This window comes from Meriones unguiculatus, chromosome 10 (assembly GCF_030254825.1).
Source record: "Meriones unguiculatus strain TT.TT164.6M chromosome 10, Bangor_MerUng_6.1, whole genome shotgun sequence".
Classification (NCBI taxonomy): domain Eukaryota; kingdom Metazoa; phylum Chordata; class Mammalia; order Rodentia; family Muridae; genus Meriones; species Meriones unguiculatus.
Window position 1 is genome coordinate 50,590,886 of NC_083358.1, and position 22,073 is coordinate 50,612,958.

Consider the following 22,073-nt stretch of genomic DNA (forward strand, 5'->3'; position numbering starts at 1 on the left):
TCTTAGGAAAGAAGGGGGAAACAGTAAGATCTGGAGAGGACAGGAACTCCACAAGGAGAGCAACAGAACCAAAAAATCTGAGCACAGGGTTCTTTCCTCAGATTGATACTCCAACCAAGGACTATCCATGGAGATAACCTAAGACCCCTGCACAGATGTATCCCATGACATTTCAGTATCCAAGCGGGTTCCATTTTAATAGGAACAAAGACTGTCTCTGACATGAAGTTATTGGCCTGCTCTTTAGTTTCCTCTCCCCGAGGGAGAAGCAGCATTACCAGGCCACAGAAGAAGACACTGCAGCCACTCCTGATGATTGACTAGGATCAGAAGGAAGAAAGAGAAGTCCTCCCCTATCAGTGGACTTGGGGAGGGACATGCATGCAGAGGTGGAGGAAGGAAGGGATTTGGATGGGAGAAGGGGGGGGGAACCACCAGGGAGATACAAAGTTAATAAAGTGTAATTAATAAAGAAAAAAAAGACTTGTAAATGTGTAAGATAAGGTTTTATCTGTAAGCAAATTCTAAGCAATAAGCAGATTTATCTTGATTTTTATTTTTTTATTAATTATATTTTATTCACCTTGTATAAGCCCCATAAGCCCCTCCCTCCTCCCCTCCAGATCCCACCCTTCCTCCCCCTTCTTCACGCATGCTCCTCCCCAAGTCCACTGATAGGGGAGGTTCTCTTCTCCTTCCTTCTGATCTTAGTCTATCAGATCACATCAGGAGTGGCTGCATTGTCTTCTTCTGTGGCCTGGTAAGGCTGCTCCCCCCTCAGGGGGAGGTGATCAAAGAGCAGGCCAATCAGATTACGTCAGAGGCAGTCCCTCTAAAGAACTTCCTAATTGTTTCTCATATGTTTTACTGTAACAAAATGGCTTTTAATAAGCCAGTGTTAAATTGAAATCTTCATGTATAAGAACTGAGGCATCTTCTAGCCACACCAAGCTCTTTGCAGCAGTGCACTGGAAACATCTTGGGCACAAGACTGGGCCCATCTACATCCGCCATGGATGAGAGAGGTACCAGTGCTCCACTCTCCTCCTTAAGGGAGATTGGGCACTCAGTGGTGGCTGGAGAGGTGTCATTCTCTTCACTGGTGTGGCCTCTGTTAGCTTGTCCGTGATCCAGTAAAGAATCTTCTATTCATGCTAAGTCACAATAACTAAAGTTGGTATGTAACACATACCAATAAATAAGTAAGCAAACAATGAAAGAAAAAAATGGAAATCTAGAGGGGGCTTTCAATGAAGGGTTTAAGAGGGAGAGGAAAAGTTAATAAAAAAAATAATGAGATGTGTGCAAATGACAGATAAATTACAGACATGTAGAATCCACAAAAAGGCCCTGATAGTCACATGGACCTGCAGTGGTAAATATTTAATGACGTTTATTCTTCCACCACTGCAGGTCCACATGACTAACAGGGCACTTTTGTGGATTATACTCATGGTTCATACCATCTTCCAGAATGTTTAAAATAAAACAACTAAACCTGATGGAAGGGAATGTCATGTCTTACACATGTCTGTACTTCATCTGTCATTTCCACATACCTCATTATTTTTTCATTACCTTTCCTTATCCTGCTTCTCTTCTCTTCCATTTTATTTTCCCCTCCCTCCCTTCTTCCCCTCCTCTTCCTCTTCTTCTTTTCCCACAAGTGAGCCCATTGTCTTTCTACTATGTCACAGCCTCTTTTGGCTTTTTGAAAGTCCCCATCAATCCCTCGGTTGTGATTTTAATCTTAGCTCTCATATCTCTGGCTTCAGCTCATTGGAGGTTTGTGAAATCAGCTGACCTCTCCTTTTTTTGAAGTACTCCCTGTTCCACTCTTACATCACAAACTCTATCCTAAGCCCTTTTGGAGAACCTTTGATTTTCTCCTTTTTAAGATTTGGAGGACACCAACCCACGCACAAATCCCACAAAATTTGTACTGCCTACAAAATGAGCAGGGCAAAGTTGGAGTAAAGTTTGAGGGAATGGCCAACCAAAGACTGGCCCTACTTCAGACCCACTCCATGGGAGAGAAACAACCCCTCACACTACTAATATCTCTATGCTATGTTTACAGGAGCCTAGCTTAACTTCTCTGAGAGGATTCACCCAGCAGCTGATGAAAACAGATGCAATGGTACACAGCCATAGGGAGTACTATGGAAGGGTTGGGGAAAGGAGAGAGGGAACTGGAGGGGTCAAGGACTACACAGAAGACCTGGAGAATCAACTACCCTGGACCCATGGGTCTTACCAAGACTGAACCACCAATGAAAGAGCATTCATGGACTGGTCGTAGTCCACTGCACTTGTAGCAGATGCACAGCTTAGTCTTCCCAAGGCTCCCTCAACAACCAGAGCGGGTCCCTCTCTGACTCAAATGCCTCCCTTTGGATCCAGTTCCTCTAACCTGGCTGCCTTGTTTGGCCTAAATGGAAGAGGATGTACCTAGTTTTGCAAAAACTTAATATGTCATGGTGATTGGTATCCATGGGGATACCCACCCCATGAGGAGGAGATGGCAGAATGTGGAAAGAGAGGTGTAAAACAGAGGGACTGGGAGGAGAGAATGGGGGAGGGGCTGTAATTAGGATGTAAAGTGAATAAATAAATAAAGTTTAAAAAGAAAAAAAGGAAAAGAAATGTGACAAGGAAGACAGAAAGTTGGGACAGGATGGTATTCCCTCCATCTGAGTTTAATACTGCTTTATTGCTTAAATAATATTTCTCTATTCTCTCCATCTCTCATCTACTGGTGAGTACCTAGGTCAAGTCCAAATCTCAGCTACTATGAAGACGCCACAATAACCTTGAGCATGTGTCTAAAAATAAAAATAAATAAAATCCAGAAAATCCCAAAGAACAGTCCCTGATATTACATCTTTCTGTTGCTTGTTTTCTAAGCCATTTAATTCAATATTTTTACAACAATTTCCAGTAATATCTTAACTACTAGTCTCTGAGATAAAAATAGCACTTATTTACTAATAAATCTTAATTGTCAAATTTGGTACTATTTTCCCTAAAGAAACATGTTTATTTATATGCATATTGATATTAATTAATTAATTAATTAAGATGGGGTTTCTCTGTGTAGCCCTGGCTGTCTTGAAAGTTTCTCTATAGATCAGGTTGGCCTCAAACTCAGAGATCAGTATGCCTCTGCCTCCAGAGTGCTAGGATTAAAAGTGTGGACCACCTTCATCCAGCAATAATCATCTTTAAAAGAATGGGTGATATTTACTAGGGAAGAATAAGAGAAGGCACAATGGCTGGGAAACTCATGTCGTTTTAGCACCTAGATACCTTTCATTATTATCTGATCCCAAATCAATAATTCTGTCTACTCTCAGAGGCAGCTCATTAAAATACAATATCTGAGGGATGGGGGAGAAGAGAATGGAAAATACACCACAAATTAGTGAAAGTTTATTGCATGTTTACAAACTGATTCATACTCTAAATGTCTAAAGGGCTCCATTGACAAATACAAACTGGAAAGATCTGAAATGTCTATAAGAAAGCTGATGACCACACAACTCTGAATGTTTCTTTGCCTTGGATGAAATCTTTGGTCTTTACTGATACCTACTTCAGCTGATTATTACACATTCAACTTTGGTGACTTCTGTTGCTTTACATTTAAAATCCATATAGTTCCTTTGCTATATCTAGTTTATGACACAATTATCTCCCATTTGGCCAATGCACAACTATATTTATTTTTTTATTAAGTATAGATTATTCTTTGTATCCCAGCTGTAGCCCCCTCCCAACTTCATCCCCTCCAACTCCCACCCTCTGTATCTCATTTTCTCCTATACCCCTCCCCAAATTTACTGATAGGAGAGGTGCTCCTCCCTTTCCATCTGACCCTAGCTTATCAGGTCTCATCAGGACTGGCTGCATTGTCCTCCTCTGTGGCCTGTTAAGGTTGTTTCCCCTCAGGGAGAGGTGATGAAAAGAGCCAGACACTGATTTCCTGTCAGAGACAGCTCCTGTTCCCCTTACTAGGGTACCCACTTGGAGACTCAGCTGCTATAGGCTACATCTGAGTGGGCGTTCTAGGTTATATCCATGAATGGTCTTTGGTTGGAGTATCAGTCTCAGAAAAGACCTGTGTGCCCATATTTTTTGGTTTTGTTGCTCTCCTTGTGGAATTCCTGTCCCTTCCAGGTCTTTCTATCTCCCCCTTCTTTCATAAGATTCCCTACACTTGTGCCCAAAGTTTGGCTATGAGTCTCAGCATTTGCTTTGATACCCTGCTGGGTAGAGTCTTTCAGAGGTCTTCTGTGGTAGGTTCGTGTCCTGTTCCCTATTTTCTCCCTCTTCCGATGTCCATCCTGTTTGCCTTTCTGAGTGAGGATTGATCATCTTAGCTAGGGTCCTCCTCCTTGCTTAGCTTCTTTAGGTGCACAAGGGCATCTGTTTAACCAAATTAGTAGCAGCTTCATTCATAATACTCAGAATCTGGAAACAACTCAGATGCCTCTCAGTTGAGGAATATATACAGAAATTGTGGTATATTTACAAAATGGAATACTATTCAGCAATTCAAAATGAGGAAATCATGAAATTTGCAGGCAAATTGTGGGAACTAGATAAGATCATCCTGAATGAGGTATCCCAGAAGCAGAAAGACACCCATGGCATACACTCACTTATAAATGGATATTAGCCATATAATATATGATAAACATACTAAAATCTGCACACAACTGTATTTCTATTAAACCTTTGTGGGCAAAACATAAGAGGGCACATACATGCTCACCTACCATGCATCTTCTTATGCAAAACATTCTAAAAGTGTTTGAAGCATGATAGAAAGATATGAAATTGGCAATCCCTGACCTGCATTGCTTACTTTATACCTAATCCAGCTGAGTTCATGCATATGGAATATTATATATATACTCATGTTTGAACATATGTTTTGTAAGTCCTAAGTTAGTAATTATTGTGCTTCTTGAGGAAACACCTACTGTTGAAACCAAATACTTTCATGAGACATAGCACACTACATCCGTCTTGTTTTTATAATAAATAGGCAGATCTTTCACTACAGCAAATAAGACAGCCATTCTGGTAGCATCTCCTTCCTATGTCCTTCTTTTCTTATCTCTCTGTGCCCCTTTCTTACATTCACATTTCCTACTGGTTTTAAATATTGATTTTATACTCTTTCTCTTTCTCATTCCCTCCGTGTCTGTATGTGTTTGTGTGTGTATGTGATTACTCTGTGTGCATATTTGTCATGTGTGTATGTGTGTGTTCTGTCTTTGTCCTGTCTCTGGTGAGGACAAAGACAAAACACATACGCAAAGACACATAGCAAGTGTGTGTGTGTGTGTGTGTGTGTGGGGTATTGTGTGTGGGGGGGTGTGTGTGGGTGTGGGTCTGGTGTGTGTATGTTTGTGGGTGTACTGTGTATTGGGAGTACAGAAAGAAGGTGCCAGATGCCCTGGAGCTGGATTTGCATGTTATTGAAGGTAACCACCTCTCCACCATTGCCTTGTTATCTGTCACCCATTTCTAAACACACTTAGTTGCATACATAGGATAATAATTTAGGATAACAATTTATCTGGAAAAAACCTCAGCTATCTAAATGAGTAACCAATGTTCCTAGAAGATTCCCATTCCCCCAGTGTGAATCCCTTAGCTAATCAACAGTGCAGAGTAAGTGAAACTATACAGCCACAGGAAGGAGGGAAAGAGTTTACAGACAGTAAAATTGTACTTCAGCTTTCTCTAAGGACAGAAACGCCCATCTTGTAGTTTAAGGCCAGACCTTTTGAAGATTGTCACTTTTTCCTGTCATATGCTTCAGTTTGCACTAGTGCACTTGGGGATTCAGAGTAGATTAGTAGAAGTAACTAAAATTGGGCTTATTTCCAAGTGTAGCTTGTCGTTATCACTTTATCACATTCTATTTTTTAATTTAAAGATGTGTAATAACTGAAATATATATATATATATATATAATATTTCATCAGGGATCCTAGGCAGATGAGCCAGTAACATGTCTGTCATTTGAGGCACACATTAGATTTCTCTAAGTCAGTTAACTTTTTAGAGTAATATCAAAAAATACCATTTTAAAGATTTTAAGCTGTCAGATGTTTTTATACTGAGACTTAATTTGATAAATATCCTCACACCACAAATAGGTTTCCTGTTCTGGGTAGCCAAGAGTAGCTTGCTCCCTTTGGATTAAATTTTTTATTGTGAGATGCAAATAATTTTCTATTTCTTATATTTTATTATTTTATTAACAGAGCCTGCTACATAAGCAGGAGGGCTCCTGCTGCTACAATATGCTCCCAGAAGCCTCTGTCTGTGTGCTCTACCCACTCTCATCTACTACCAAGATTGAAGGGAGTGGAGACATTATCACAGAGTTTGCTGGATAATGTTAATTCTTGGTTTTAATAGGCACTAAAATATAAAACATTTGTTTGTGGATCTCAACTCATAAACAAGAAAACTCTCTAAGAACCATGAGCTTTGACATTTCTCTCTGCCTGTCAGCCTTTGTTTCTTATTATTGGCATTTATCTCCTTCTTAGGCATAAATACACTCAACAAGAATTGCAGTCGCCCACAGTCAAGATGATCTAAAACACAACTCCAATTATAAATGTGTGCAGCCTTCTCATGATCGCTCCATAATTTTGAAAACTGTATCTAACTGGAAGAACACAAAGTTTTAGTGCATACAAATAGGCCTCAAGCTTATGTTTCCTTGGGCAGTAGAAGGCTGTGACCTGTTGAATAATTTATACTGTCAAAACAGAAAATTGCAACAAATTTAGCTTGAAGATGTAATTGGCCTTTATTAGCAATTCTGAAGTTAGGCTAAGCAGATATAAGGAGGGTTAGATTTTTAACAACCAGAAAGACACTGAAGGCAGTGGGACCAAGGAATGAAAAGTAGGCTTGTCAGCTCATGGGCTTTCATTGTAGGTTTAAAACAGGGGGAGACCTCTTTCCACGCAAGAAACAGCCCTCACCTCAAAGGGAATATGTGCAAGTTTATTCTGGAGACAAATATGAACAACTGTAGCCCAAGAATACAGATTTAGATTACCTCACATTCCAAGTTCCAACATGGTAACCATTTCATAAAATGTTGATAAGATAAGAAAGAACATCATAAATAAAGCTACTTTCAAGTGCATTCATGGTGACATCAGGTATGTAGATACAGCAAAGGTGAGGACCTTTGCTACAGGCCTTAGGCATGATCTGACAGCATTCTTGACTTTGGAGTTGCTAGAAGCTAGTATTCTGTAGAAATATCTCAAAAAGTTTTACCTAATACATGAAAGTTACAAAGGTGTTACTTCACACACAGAGATGGGCAAAAAATAAGGCTCCTGAGCAGTAGCAACAGCCCAGGATAATTTGGCTGTGGATCTGAAACATTCCAACTTCTCCACCTCATTGAAGTTCTGTCAGAATATCAGCTTTGTAAATGGTTCACTGTAACATGCAACAAGTTTCCAGGGATTTTCATTTAGTTTTACAATGCAAGCCGGTCCATTTCAATATTTGCTTTGATTCTGTGGCAAATCATAAATGTTCTTCCATTGTGGTTTCATCTAGTCTGACGTGACCTACATTAAAAACCTGATCCAAAATAACATCATCCTCTTAATTTTGTTTTAAAGTTATTTCCTTTTATGGCATGTGAGCCAGTCTCAGACATTATCACATTGAATTTTGGCCTTATCTCAGTATGTTGGAGAGAAATTTTAACGCACACTTTCAGTTAACAGTGGCAAATTAAGACTCCATCCCACAGCCCTGCAGTATTCAAGATGGCCTGAGTGTGATGTTACACAAGTTAACCACAATGCCAAGTCTGAAGTATCAGAAAGTTGACATTCTTGTATGCTCTCTGACACTTGGCTGCATCTGCAAAGTCCCTTTTGCCATGTTTAAAAATGTATCCCCCAGTTCAGGAATCATATTCTAGGTTATATTTAGGAGACATTTAGTCTGCATCCCTGGGGTGCATTATAACCTCTGTTTTCAAGACTACAACAGCCAGTCTCTTGAACTGAGATGAAACAAGTGACTCCAGTGTGTTGCTCCAGGCTGGAGCCTGGTGGCTGATGTAAAGAAGCAAGGATTGGAAGCAGCTTCTATGTAAGGGCAGGCTGCAGAGAGCATTCAGGCAATGGGGCTAATTCACTTTTCACAAGTTCTGCATCGTTACAGTTAATGATCTTGTGGCCAGGAGAGTTAAGCTTTTCTCACACTAAGTATAACTTGCACTTTGTCTGAAAACTTGGGTTTCTATGATGAGGGATTGAAAAACAGTCTTCAGAAGGCTAATACACCCAGGGGCAGATATACCTATATGTCAATATGTATGTAAATGTGCATACATGTGTGTGTGTATGTGTACAAACATGTCTGTACAAATATGACTTTCAGAGACAATATAGTGTTACATACACACACATATGTGTATGTGCATAGTGAGGATCAATTGGTATTAGACAACCAATAAGGGGGAGGGTAACCCTGATTTTCTTTTTTTCTTAGCAGCCATTAATTGTCTGTGCCTCTTAGTCTAGAGTTGATGACCTGTGAGATTGCCCCCATTCATGCTGGCATGTGAGCTGATGATGGCATTGTATTGGTCTTATTTAGGTGACCATGTTGACAATTCATGGGTGCAGCTTACCTGTCACATATAGAAGACACAAACTCACAGCAGAAATCCTGGCCTCTGACCCTTCCCATGCAGGGGACTCTACTACGTCATTTTCTTATCCTACAGACTTATCATATGCACACATAAATGCAACTCTTACCCTTCCTCAAAGAAGCTTGGTTTTGAAACAGATGGGGACCATCACAGACATCCACAACTGGTCAAAATGCAGAAGCAACTGAATGTGGGCCTCTCAAACCCAGATTGTACACCTACCACACAGCATCTGCACAGAAGGCTCAGTGAACATGGGGGAAGAGAGGGCAGAAAGATTACAAAGATATTCTTTAGGAGGCTATAATCAGTTCACAAAGAAGTGTTGCTCTCAATATCCATCAAACATAGGCTTAAAAAGAAGCACTAAAATAACGTCTGTGTCCATTCCTTCTCTTCTTTGTTCACTTGGTTGACAAGTGCTGGAGAAAGCCAACTGTAACAAACGTTAGCCTTGACCCCACACAGATATGGATGCACTTGCCTGCATCACTCTGTATGGATTCCATGTTACCTGAGTATAGAGAACCAACGGACACTATTAACTGTTATTATTTTGTGATTGTTTCTTTTATTTATTACAGTTTATTTACTTTCTATCCCACCTGTACCCCCTTCCCTCATCCCCTCCCAATCCTACCCTCTCTCCTCTCCTACCATGTTCCTCCCCAAGTCCACTGGCAGGATGTTCCTCCCCCCCCTCCATTTGACCCTAGTCTATCAGGTCTCATCAGGAGTGGCTGTATCGTCTTCCTCCGTGGTCTGGTAAGGCTGTTCCCTCCTCATGGGGAGGTGACCAAAAAGCCAGCCCATGAGTTCATGTCAGAGACAGTTCCTGTTCCCCTTACGAGGGAAACCACTTGGAAATTGAGCTGTCATGGGCTACAACTGTACAGGGGTTCTGTTAACTGTTATTAATCATCTGAGCCTGAAAAAGACTCATTACTCTCCTGGGTCCTCTCTCACACTGTTCTTTAGTCTCTTCACCATATCCTTCATGTCTTAAGCCCTCTGAGGCCTCTAATATCCTATTCTCTGCTTCATCCCTCACTCAAATGTATCAGGCCAGATATGCAGTTGTTTTGATAATAGAGTGAGATTGAACCACAGAAAGGAAGGAAGCTTTGCACAAATGTCTTTGCTACAAAGCATTGCAAAATTTCCCACACTCAGATATGTTGAAGAACACTTGAATGGATTCTGTGGGTTGTGCACACTCATAAACGCACACTGACATGCACACATGCACTCACACATGGTATATACACATACATGCACACGCATGTGCATCCACACAGGAACATTCACACTAAAATATTTAAAAGTAGAGGACCTAATTTGAGAGAGAATGCAGTGGGAGATGGGCAGTGTTGGAGCTGGGAGAGGGAAAGTTACAAATGATTGTAAATACAGTATTCATATGTGAGATTCACAACAAGTAAATAAGATAAACTTTTCACAGTGATCTTTTTTCATTTTTTTCCTCTTTATGTACTCTTCTCTTATATATTAAATCCCAATTTCAGTTTCCCCTCCCTCACCTTTACCCAATCTCTGCTTTCCATTTACCCTTTTCCCCACATCTACCCCCACCTCTTCCTCTTCCTCTTCCTGTGCCCCATTTTATCTCCCCTCAGAAAAGAGCAGGCCTTTCAGGGACATCAATCAAGCTTGGCATAATAAGCTACAACAAAGCCAGGCACATATCATCATATCAAGGCTGGATGAGGCCACCCAGTAGGAGGGAAAAGGCAGGCAAAAGAGTCAGAGACTGCCCCCTCTTCCCACTGATAGGAATCCTACAGGAGCACTAAGGTACACAACCATAACATGCAGAGGACCTAGGTCAGAACCACCCATTGCTTCATAGCTCTTTAAATGTATATTTCATTCTTATTAAGAGGAATTATTTGGTTTCTAAACCAGGTCATTTGTTCTTTAAAATACTATTTTATGTAATTCTTAAATATGCACACTTATTGTATTTAGTTTATCCTTTGGAAACTTGAGGCAAAAGAACAGCTCTCTTCTTCTGGTGAAATAGAAGATCCACTGTAGTCCTCCTTATTTGGGGCTGTCTCCAAGCAGCGCAGGAAGTCAGGAGGGACATGAGACAAGAACTGTGTCTGGAATGGCCTGTGAGCACCGTACAGGAATCACACACCCTGGGAACCACTGCAGGAAACTGGAAACTTTCTCAACTTTAATTCCAGAGAACAAAGGTTATATATCCCTTGGGGCCTGGGTGGCTGCTCCAAGGATAGATGTACATAATTGGTTGAACCTAAGCACTTCAGGGATACTTGATTTGCAGTAAACAGCCAGCTTCTATCATATGAATGGGAACACAGCACCTAATGAACACAGTACCTATAGGCATAGGGAGGGGAGCTAGGAGGGAGCTGTGTCAAAGTCCATATTCCAAGGGTGGCTAGGGTCATTTGTGTCTAAAGACATTCTTCAGATGAAACAGCAGAGAGCAAGAGGCCCTGCTGTGGGGAGGGAGTTCTGTACTTTAACGCTGAGCTCAGAATGGCTATCTGATTTGGGAAAACTGCAACCTCAAACAGCAGGTTCATTCCAACACACTTCAGTGACTTTTTTAATGTAAGACATTGTTAAGTGTATTTTTCTCTTAAATTTGTAAACATGTTACTGTTACCTACGTATATGTATGTTTGTGTGTGTATGCTATTGTTATTTTCTCAGAAGAGTAGATGAGTGAGAGCCACACCCAAGTTTTATGAATACATGGCTTGGGCAAAGCCCAGAGCATTTCTATCTAACTATATCTCTAGGTCTATGTATTGATGCTTCTAGCCTCCATACAACCTAATCTTCTGCATGCTCAGACCTTGAAGGCTTCAGCTCCCAGCCTCCAACATAGGCCTAGATTGTTTTCAGCCTGTGAGAATTACTGCTGAATAATCTCACCCTTTCTAGTTTTTTTTTTTTTTTCTTTTTTTTTCTGAACTCAGGCTGGATGGATTAACTCACATATTCTGGCTCAAAACTCCTTTTCAAGCTGACTAATTCCAGCTGGCTTTTCTCTACTTCTCACTGAATTTCTCTGCATGAAAACCTGCCTCTGAACTCCAGGAACTGCATGAACTCAGCAGCACCAACTGAACTGTACTGAACTATACTGTCTCTACAAACTCTCTTGCTCTTTTTCTGTGCTGCTCTTAAGTAGCTTCTCTTTCCTGTCTCTTCTCATGATATTTGCACATATCTTATTGCTAACTTATTATATCAATTCTTTCTCTGATTCGCCACTTGGTCTGCTCCTCAATTAGACAAGAAAGTTGTGTACTAACTTCCAGAGGGATTAATGGTGTGTTGTGTCTATATTGCAGCCAGAGGGATTTTAATGACGTGTAATCCAGCTAGAGGGATTATATATATATATATATATATATATATATATACCTTCATATGAAAAACCTGACATTTCCAAAATGTTGAAGAACAATTTCTCAATAAGAAACTTGTGTTGGATACATGTGTGACACAGAGCTAATTTAAAAATTGTGTCAATAATGATGAATCCCTTCATTGTAGGAGACAGCTGGGCCTGCCATAGATAGCTACAGGCATTCATCTCCCCTAAATGTCTTTTGGTTCTGAGCTATCTACAAATCATTTTACATAAATCCAATGATAACTTTGACCTCTTTGCACTCCATAAAGGACACCTGGAATGAAAAAACTCAATAGATATTTGGCAGTGCACAGCTGACATCTATAACAGAAAGAGCAAGCGACAGCTCAGGGTTTCAGAATAGCAAAGCCCTTTGCATTTATGTGCTCTCATATCCAGTTTTCCTAGTAACATCGTCTTCATCACACTTGTGGATGAGATTGTTGACAATTTCTACAGTAAATATTAAATCCAAAACAAAGCATATTCTTAAATAAATAACAGATTTCAGGTTAAATATTAGCTAATCCTAATCAGACAGATTAGGATGTGAACCCTCATTTCTGAAACTGAACGCATGTTTTCTTTCACTGAATCACTTAGGCATTTTTTGAGAAAAGATATTATTAGCACTCAAAATGCTGTTTTAGATAAAACCCATATGGTAATAACTAATGTGTTAAATTGTGTAAATAAGCATTTGAAAACAAAGAAATTTTGTAGTTGGTGTGACTCTACATGTAAGAAATTAGTTTTAAACACCAGGAGTTCCAAGTTTCAAGAGCTTAATTATTTGAAGTTAATAAAGTAGAAATGAAGCACATCAAAGTTCATTCTGAGTAAGAAATAAAAAATATAATAGCTAGTTAAAATCGGTATATGAAGATAAAAAATCAAATAGAGCCTACTCTTGTTGATGCATCCTGCAGGCAGTGTTCTAAGGATCTCTGCCAGATTTGCTGAATCCTTTTAGAGGACAGAATAGTCTGGACCACCAAACAGTCTTCTCCACCTGTCAAATAAAAGATTTGTCTTATTAGGATTGTTTCCTATGCATCCATTATATTTTTGATTGAGCAGTATAATCAGCTATTATCACAAGTCATTTTCAGCATGTTATACCCATATGTGCACAGGCTGCATGAGTCCTGTACATAGATTCTCATAATCAAATTTAAGAAGTTGGAGCTATTGTGTTAACTATTATATATTTTGTAGATGAAGATCTTGAAGCACCAATTATTGGAGTTTATATAAACAATATATTCAGCTTTAAGTCCCAGGGAGAGATGCTCTCCCTGAACAGGGACACTTTCCATAATATAACTTCATGCTAAAGCAGACATAAAAGAGGCCATCATGTTCAGAATGTAGTGTGTACATTCAAATGACCCCGTTGGAGGAAGCATGAAGCCTGTGCATGCATAAAAGATACTAGACAAACCCACTAAACTCTGTGCATCTAAAGAAACTAAGCAAGAGAGAGGACCCTAACTAAAACGGTCAATCCCCATCCTGAAAAGCAAAGAGGATGGACATCAGAAGAAGAAGAAAACAGGAAACAACCTAGGAACCTTCTACAGAGGGCTTCTGAAAGACAGAAGAAGAAAACAGGAAACAAACTAGGAACCTACCACAGAGGGCCTCTGAAAGCCTCTGCCCTGCAGACTATCAAAGCAGATGCTGAGCCTGATGGCCAACTGTTGGGCAGAGTGAATGGAATTTTATGTAAGAAGTGGGAAATAGTAAGAGCTGGAGAGGACAGGGTCTCCACAAGGAGAGCAACAGAACAAGAAAATTTGAACACAGGGAACTTCCCAGAGACTCATACTCCAACCAAGGACTATTCATGGACATAACCTAGAACCCCTGCACAGATGTAGGCCATGGCAGTTCAGTGTCCAAGTGGGTTACATAGTAATGGGAAGAGGGACTGCCTCTGACACAATCTGATTGGCCTGCTCTTTGATCACCTCCCCCTGAGGGGGGAGCAGTCTTACCAGGCCACAGTAGAGGACAATGCAGACATTTTTGATGAGAACTGATAGACTAAGATCAGAAAGGAGAGGAGAACCTCCCCTATCAGTGGACTTGGGAAGTGGCATGCATGCAGAAAGGGGAGAGAGGGTGGTATCGGGAGGGGAGGAGGAAGGGGCTTATAGGGGAATACAAAATGAATAAAGTGTAATTAATAAAAAATTTAAAAATAAATAAATAATAATAATAAAAAGATACTAGACATCATTGTTTTTATTTGTATTTAAGTACTAGTAAGGAAGAAGACCCAAGTAACATTTTGAGAAAACACTGAACATAACTTACATATCCACTCATAAAATCATTTGATGCAGGAAGGAGCTCTATTTTCAGAAACCCATGAAATCTTTTTCTACTAGGCAATTTGCAATGATTAATCTTTTCACTGGATTTAAGTGATTGGCACATAGAAAGAAGGAATGAGTCGATGGAAAGCAAATATGAGGCTTTGTTGCCTCTGATCTGGGCATTTATCCATAAGTACTTGAAACTGTTGGGCTTCACTCCCTTTGGCTTCAAGGACATTTCACACAGTTTTTACAGTTTGCAACCACTGATAGCATTTTTCCTTTTTAAGTTTTCTTATTTAAAATCTTCTGAAATTCCAACTCTCATAGAATAAATGCTAAACCTATTTGTATACTCTATCCTATTTTTTTTATTTTTGTTAATTTCAGCTGTAAATGTTCTCTTCAGGATCTTACAGGAGCATGGCATCAACCAAAATGTCTATTTACAGATTAATATCCACATGGTTGGTTAATAAGTCAAGACGCTTTACTCCCACGTGATACATGTAGGATGACCATTCTGCATCCAGACCTTCTTATGCTCCTTCTTCAGCCCTCCCCACTGAAAGCCCTGTATAAAAAGTGAGTACTGTCTACAGTTGTAAGACTAGGAATGATTTTTAGAAATATTTAGATCTACAACTACAGATATGTGTGTATAGATACATAAAACAGTCGTGTATAAATAATTCATATTTTGAGAGGTGGACCCAAGATGGTGACAATCAGCGTGCAATATTTCTGAGAGGCAGAGGATTTGAAACTCCAAAATTTGTGAGTGGAGTGGCAACTGAAACCAGAAAATCGACATTGTTACTCCCTAAAGGATGGCGGACACCACAGGAGAGGAGAACTTTTTGATTTAGGTCAGATGCGGACTTCTCTGGGAACAGCGAGGGGCACTTTCCTTCTTCAGGCCTCCCTCCACTTCGGGAGATCCAAGTTACATGGCTAGTGACACAGAACTTGCTGCCGGAGAACCAAGACAGCAGAGGTGAGGATACTAGCACCTCAGCCTCAGCAACCAGCCTCACCCACGTCCCAAGTCCGAAACTCATGGTATAATCCTGCCTGGGTCCCAAGCCTGTGAGCAGCCAGCCATACCTACTACACAGAGCCTGACTGTATGAACAGCTCAGTCCCTCAGTGGCTGTGCAGCCACCAAAGTCTGATGGACATGAAAAACCACCCAGGTGCACCAAGCACTGAGCCATGGTAGTGGCTACACAAGACTTCTCCAGTAGGCACCTGGACACCCCAGTTCTGCAGCTACAACTGGACTCCTAGATAGAGTGGCTACAATACCATTGAGTTGTCTGAGTCTACATTTGGCTCAGCAGGTACAAACTTGCCAGTAGAGAACAGAAGGAACCCATGTGCATTACGATTTGACCTGCTAGAGAGTGAGTGCACCCCCAAGTGGCTGCAGAACCCCAGATCCAGGGTACTTATGGCTAGGAGCCAGACATCAGAAGTCTCCCACCCACACATCCACTGTGGGAAACAGAGGGTTTCTTGGGACAAGGAATCTCCGGGTCTGTGGAGTTACCAGTGGAGTTTAGGCAAATAACTCCTGGAGCTCAGAGATGAATACCAGTAGTCTGTAGGACACTGACATACTCAGGGAACTTGTACATGTGATAATCACCAGTGCTTGCAATAAGTTCAGTGTCTGCAACCTCTTCGGTAATGGCAAGGTGCCCCTCTCTCACACTGAAGGCCTCTACATTTTCCAGCGCCCTGTCCCTCAAGGCAAACTTCTATGCACAGACATATGTACTTGCTTGCATTTGTCCTTCTGCGCCTGAGGACTTTCCTCCCACAGGTACAGCTAAAACACCAATGCACACACTGAAACCATTGCACTGCTCTCATCTCCCTGAAGAATTCTCCAGACACCAGAGAAAGACCTTACTAATATGAACTGCAGAACCCAAGAACAGTGAAGTTTACAGTTAAGCAAATGGCCAGAGTTTGGTGAAAGAACACACCCAACAAAAATCAGGAAATCATGACTTCACCAGCAACCGCCAAAATCAAAGGATACTCCAATTCATCAGAAACACGGGAAAATGACCTTGAAGGTATGCTTATCCAGTTATTAGAGTCATATAAAGAGGAAACAAAGAAATCTCTCAGGGAGAAAGCCATGAAAATACAAACAGTTAAAGAGGAAACGAACAAATCTCTCAAAGAATTGACCTCCCAGGTGGAGACAGAGAAAGAAAAACTGAAGAAAGTTCTCAAAGCAACACAAGCAAGTATAGCCAAACAAATAGAGGGACAAGTAGAGGCAAATTTAGTGGCATATAGAGAAGAAGCAAACAAAAAAATGGAGGCCATCATACAGAGACAGGAAGCCACATTCAAACAGATGAAGGAAATGGTGCAAGACATAAAAGTAGAATTAGAATCAATAAAGAGAAAACAAACAGAGAAAACACTGGAGCTTGAGAACTTAGAAAAAAGATCAGGAACCACAAAAGCAAGCATCACCAACAGAATATAAGAGATGGAAGAGAGAATCTCTGATGCTGAAGATACGCTTGCAGAAATTTCTCTCAAAGAAAAAGTAAAATCAGAAAAGTCCCAAACAAAAAACAACCAAGAAAACAAAGACACCATGAAGAGGCAAAATCTAAGAAAAAAAGGAATTGATGAAAAAGAAGATTACAGTCTCCAAGGTCCAGAAAATATGTTCAAGAAAATCATAGAAGAAATTTTCCCCAACTTTCAGAAAAAGATGTCCATAAACATACAAGAGGCCTACAGAATATCAAATAGACTAGACCAGAAAAAAATCCTCACTTCACATCATTGTCGAAACACTAAATACACAGAATAAAGAAAAGGTATTAAAAGCAGCAAGGGAAAAAGGCCAAGTAACATATAAAGGTAGACCTATCAGAATCATACCAAACTTCTCATCAGGAACTAAGAAAGCAAGAAGGGCCTGGGCAGATGTCATGCAGAGACTAAGAGACAACAGATGCCAACCCAGACTACTCTACCCAGCAAAAGCTCTCAATCAACATAGATGGAGAAAACAAAATATTTCATGATAAAATTAATTTAAGCAAATTCCACACAGCAAATCAGCCCTACAGAAGATACTAGAAGGAAAACTCCAATCCAATGAAAACAACTATACCCAAGAAAACATAGGATACAGACAATGTCCCTACAAAAATTAAAAGAAAACAAGCAATGAATCACAAGAAGACCTCCAACTCCATAATAAAAGTAACTAACGTTCATTGGTCACTATTATCTATCAACATCAATAGACTCAAGTCTCCAATAAAAAGACAGAGACTAACAAAATGGGTACAAAAACAGGATTCAACATTGTGCTGCATCTAAGAAATGCCCCTCTGCAAAAAAGATAAAAACTACCTCAGTAAAGGGCTGGAAAATTTTTTTTCAAGCAAATGGTTCCAGAAAACAAGTGAGGGTAGCTAACATAATATCTAATAAAATAGTCTTTCAACCAAAATTAACTAAAAAGATGAGGAGGGGCAGTACATTCTCATCAAAGGAAAAATGCACCAAGAAGACATCACAATTCTGAACATCTATGCCCCAAATACAAGAGCACCTATATTTGTAAAGAAAATATTATTAAAACTTAAATCACACATCGATCCCAACACCTTCATAGTGGGAGACTTTAACACCTCACTGTGCCAAGGGACAGATCATCTATACAGAAGCCAAACAGGGAAATAAAGGCACTTACCAAGGCCCTAATTCAAATGGACCTAATAGATGTCTACAGAACTTTTCACACAAACTCAAAAGAGTATAGCTTCTTTTCAGCACCTCATGGAACCTTCTCCAAAATAGACCATATAGTTGGTCATAAAGCAAGCCTCAACAGATACAAGAAAATTGAAATGATCCCCTGTATTCTATCTGACCACCAGGGACTAAAGCTGAACATCAAACAATAAAAATAACATAAAGCCTACACACACATGGAAACTGAACAACTCACTACTCAATGACAGCTGGGTTAAGAAAAAAATAAAGAAAGAAATTAAAGGCTTCCTAGAATTCAATGAAAATGAAGGCACAACATACCCTAATTTAAGGGACAAGCAACTTAATGGCCCAACTGAAAACCCTAGAAAAAAAAGAAGCAAATACACCCAAGAGGAGCAGACAGCTGGAAATAATCAAACTCAATAATCAAGCACTTAAAAAGAAAAAAAAGATGATTCAAAGAATCAATGAAACCAAGAGCTGGTTCTTTGAGAAAAATCAACAAGATAGACAAACCCTTAGCCAAACTAAGTAAAAGGCAGAGAGACACTATCCAAATCAGCAAAATCAGAAATGAAAAGGGGGACCTAACTACAGACACAAAGGAAATCCAAACAATCATTAAGTTGTACTACAAAAGCCTATATACCAAAAAAATTGAAAATCTAAAAGAAATGGACAATTTTCTTGAGAGATTCCATCTACTAAAATTACGTCAAGCTCAAGTAGAAAGAGTGAATAGTCCTATATCCCCCAAAGGAATTGAAGCAGTCATCAACAGTCTTCCTTCTGAAAAAAAGCCCAAGGCCAGATAGTTTCAGTGCAGAATTCTACCAGAACTTCAAAGAAGTGTTAATTCCAATTCTCTTCAAACTATTCCACAAAATAGAAACAGAAGGAACATTACCAAATTCATTCTATGGAGCCACAGTCACCTTGGTACCTAAAACACACAAAGACCCAACAAAGAAAGAGAATTTCAGGCCAATCTCCCTCATGACATAGATAGATGCAAAAATACTCAATAAAATACTTGCAAACCAAATCCAAGAACAAATCAAAGATATCATCCACCATGACCAAGTAGGCTTCATCCAGCCATGCAGGGGTGGTTCAATATAGGGAAATCCATCAATGTAATCCACCATACAAACAAACTGAAGGAGAAAAACCACATTATCATCTTCTTGGATGCCAAAAAAGCATTCGACAAAATCCAACATCCATTCATGTTTAAATTCTTGGGAAGATCAGAGATACAAGGCAGAGATCTAAACATAGTAAAGGCAATATATGCAAGCCTATAGCCAACATTACACTCAATGGAGAGAAACTTAAACTAATCCCACTGAACTCAGGGACAAGGCAATGATGCCCACTCTCTCCGTATCTATGCAACATAGTACTTGAAGTCCTAGCTAGAGCAATAAGTCAAGTAAAGAAAATCAAGGAGATACAAATTCAAAAGGGAGAGGTCAAAGTTTTACTATTCGCAGATTATATGATAGTATATATGAGTAACCCTAAAAATTTCACCAGAGAACTCCTGGAGCAAAGTGGCTAGATAAAAAATTAATTCAAAAAAATTGAATCCCTCCTGTATATGCAAGACAAAAGGGCTGAAAAAGAAATCAGGGAAACAACACCCTTCACAATAGCCACTAATAACATAAAGTACCTTGGGGTTACTTTAACCAAGCAGGAGAAAGACCTGTTTGAAAAAAACAAAACAAAAACAAAAACTTCCAAGTCTCTGATGAAAAAAATTGAAGAAGTTATCAGAATTTGGAAAGATTTCCCGTGCTCATGGCTCGGTAGGATTAACGTAGTGAAAATGGCCATTCTGCCAAAAGCAATCTACAGATTCAATATAATTCCCATCAAAATACCAATACAATTCTTTACAGACCTTGAAAGAAAAATTCTCAGCTTCATATGGAGAAACAAAAAACCAAGAATTTCCAAAATGATACTGTACCACAACAGATCATCTGGAGGTATCTCCATCTCTGATCTCAAGCTGTACTACAGAGCAATATTAATAAAAACATAAGGTGGATCAATGGAACTGAACAGAAGAAAATAAGGTGGATCAATGGAACCGAACCAAAGACCCAGAAATAAACCCACACACCTATGAATACTTGATTTTCGACAAAGAAGCCAAAACCATTCAATGGAAAAAAGACAGCATCTTCATCAAATGGTGCTGGTCCAACTGGATGTCTACATGCAGAAAAATGAAAATAGATCCATATTCATGACTCTGTACAAAACTAAAGTCCAAGTGGATCAAAGACCTCAACATAAAACCAGATATACTAAATCAGTTAGAAGAAAAAGTGGGGAAGAGCCTTGAACTCATTGGCACAGGAAACAACTTCCTGAAAAGAACACAAACAGCACAGGCTCTAAGAGCAACAATCGATAAATATGACCTCATGAAACTGAAAAGCTTCTGTAAAGCAAAAGACATTGTCATCAGAACAAAATGACTGCTTACAGACTGGGAAAGGATCTTCACCAACCCTATATCTGACAGAGGGCTGATATCCAGAATATGTAACAAACTAAAGAAATTAAAAAGCAATAAATTCAGCAATCTAATTAAAAAATGGTGTACGGAGCTCAACAGAGAATTCTCTGTAGAGGAATATAGAATGGCAGAGAAACACCTAAAGAGATACTCAACGTCCTTAGCCATCAGTGAGATGCAAATCAAAACAACCCTGAGATTTCATGTTACACCCATCAGAATGGCAAAGGTTAAAAACTCAGGTGACAACACATGCTGGAGAGGTTGTGGGGAATTGGGAACCTTTCTCCATTGCTGGTGGGAATGTAAACTGGTACAACCACTTTGGAAATCAATCTTGTGCTTTCTCAGATAATTAGGAATAGTGCTCCCTCAAGATCCAGCTATACCACCCCTAGGCATATATCCAAAAGAAGCTCAAGTACACAATAAGGAAATTTGCTCAACCTTGTTTGTAGCAGCTTTATTAGTAATACCCATAAAACTAGAAACAACTCAGATGTCCATCAATGGAGGAATGGATAGAGAAATTGTGGTACTTTTATACAATGTAATACTACTCAGCAATTAAAAATGAGGAAATCATGAAATTTGCAGGCAAATGGTGGGAAATAGAAAAGATCATCCTGAGTGAGGTATCCCAGGAGCAGAAAGACATACACGGTATATACTTACTTATATATACCTATAAGATAGGATAAACATTCTAAAATATGTGTACCTAAAGAAGATAAACAAGAAAGAGGACCTGGAGTAAGATGATGAATCCTTACTTATAAAGACAAATGGGATGGACATGGGAAGTAGGGGAAAACAAGTAACAGGACAGGAGTCTACTGCAGAGGGCCTCTGAAAGATCTACCTAGCAGTGTATCAAAGCAGATGCTGAGACTCATAACCAAATCTCGGCAGAGTGCAGGGAATTATATGATAAAAGGAGGAGTTAATATGACCAGGAGAGGACAGGAGCTCCACAAAGACAAAAATATATCAGGGCACAGGGGTCCTCTATAAGACTGTTTCTCCAACCAAGGACCATGCATGCATATAACCTAGAACCCCTGCTCGGATTTAGTCCATGGTAGCTCAGTAACCAAGTGAGTTTCCCTAGTAAAGGGAAAAGCAACTATTTCTGACATGGACTCAATGGCTGGCCATTTGTCCTCCCCAACCCCGGAGGGAGGAGTAGCCACCTTAGGCCACAGAGGGGGACATTGCAGCCAGTCCTGAAGATACCTGATAAGCTAAGGTCAGATGGAAGGGGAGGACGCCCTCCCTTAGCAGTGGACTTGGAAA